Below are 1,806 nucleotides of genomic sequence, written 5' to 3' on the forward strand. Positions count from 1 at the left end.
AATTATCCACCTTCTGTCTATTGTCTACCAACTAGCATCTAGCATTCATCTGTCAAACATATATATATGTTATCTATCTACCTATCATAAATCAAGCATATTTATCTACATATCATCTACCTACCCATCATTATCATTATTTATATACTTATCATTGACTCATTAACTATATATCTACTTATCTAATTATTGATCATCTGTATCTGTCATCTATTTCTATTATTTGTTTATCTGCCATCAGGGAATAAGAGACAGAGATAGGAGACAAATGACAAGGGAGGAAGGGTATTTGTCCCAGAAGGGGACAAAGGACTCCCTCTGGGTAGCAAGTACAACAACATGGCACATCAGAAAATGGAGCTTTATAAAGGTAAATGGGAAATCCCAAGTTAGGATGAGGTGTTTAATTTTAATTGGGCATGCTAATTAGGTGAAACAAAGGGGGCTTTTGATTGCTGGAAGTCTACACTTTGATAGATGGACCTTGGCAGTCAGCCTCAAGAGGAATGGCTCACTTTAGGAATGAATTCTAAGGGGGTTTAGCAAGGACAAAGGAATTGTGAAGAAGGGCAAGGCCTCTGCCAGAGCCATGCTCACCATGTTCCAGCTGGCCAGAGCCTTTCATCAGTTAAAAAAAAAAAATAAAGTTGATTAAAATTCTGCCACCTTGGAGAGAAACTCCATAAAACAGAGGATGTGAAAGTGATCTGAGAACAAGAGGATCTTTTAGGACAGGATTTTTTACAAGGAAGTGACACAAGAGAGTGTAAGAGAGTGTTTTGGGGGGGAGCTGAAACACTCCACCCAGTCAGAGCTCCTTAAGACAGAAAGTAACTCACTCAACATAGCTCCAGAAGGACCAGATACAATAGTGTCCCCTGCACCCACTGAAGAGTAACAGTAAAGACTATGCAGAGTACAGCCCCTGCCTCCCAACCCCCAAGCTTCAGAGACCATGCCAGCAGCTTAGATGTAGACACCAGCATGACTGCCTAGAAGAGAGAGACCAGCTGCCTATTTGGAAAGTACACTCTAACCCATAGAGCTGCCTGCAGATGGGGCAATGTGATCCAGGTTCCTAGCTTTGTGATGTAAGTTCTCACCCATGCTTCAGTAGGCTTTGAGATGGAGCAGACTTTGCATCAGTTCTGCTCCTCTGAGTAACCCAATAAAACTCACTGGCTCATGTTGGACTCAGGTGGCACATTCTTTGTTCTGTCATTGGTTCCTATCTGGGATGAATAGATCTAGTTCATGTCTCTATATGAATGGTGCCACCTAACACTTTGCCACTAAACTGTATTCAGGTTTTGAATAGCCTTAAGTACAATTTCTTCTGTCTCCCCTTTACTTTTGGATGTTTGGCCTTCCACTGGAGTATGGTCACCTTTAAAGAACTTCGACTCTCTCTCAGGAGGTTGATACCAGTTGCCAGTTGGGATTTCATGCCTCCCTCCTCTATGTTGGAATGTTGCTTGAGATAGAGTCTCATGTAGTCCAGGCTAGCCTTAAACTCCTTATGTAGTCAACAATAATCTTGAACTCCTGAGCTGCGTGCCTCTTTCTCCAGAGTACTGGGATCACAGATGTGTGACACCATACCTGGTAACATCACTGAAAAATGGTATTATTCGTGCATATGCATTTTGTATTTACTTTTGCTTTTAGTCTGGCAACACAGGGATGGATGGATATATATATATATATATATATATATATATATATATATATATATATACATGGATATATATATACATATACATGGATATATATGTATATATATGTATATATATATATATGACATGA

Source organism: Mus caroli, unplaced genomic scaffold, assembly GCF_978045245.1.
Source record: "Mus caroli unplaced genomic scaffold, Mus_caroli_1 scaffold_8, whole genome shotgun sequence".
NCBI lineage: Eukaryota > Metazoa > Chordata > Mammalia > Rodentia > Muridae > Mus > Mus caroli.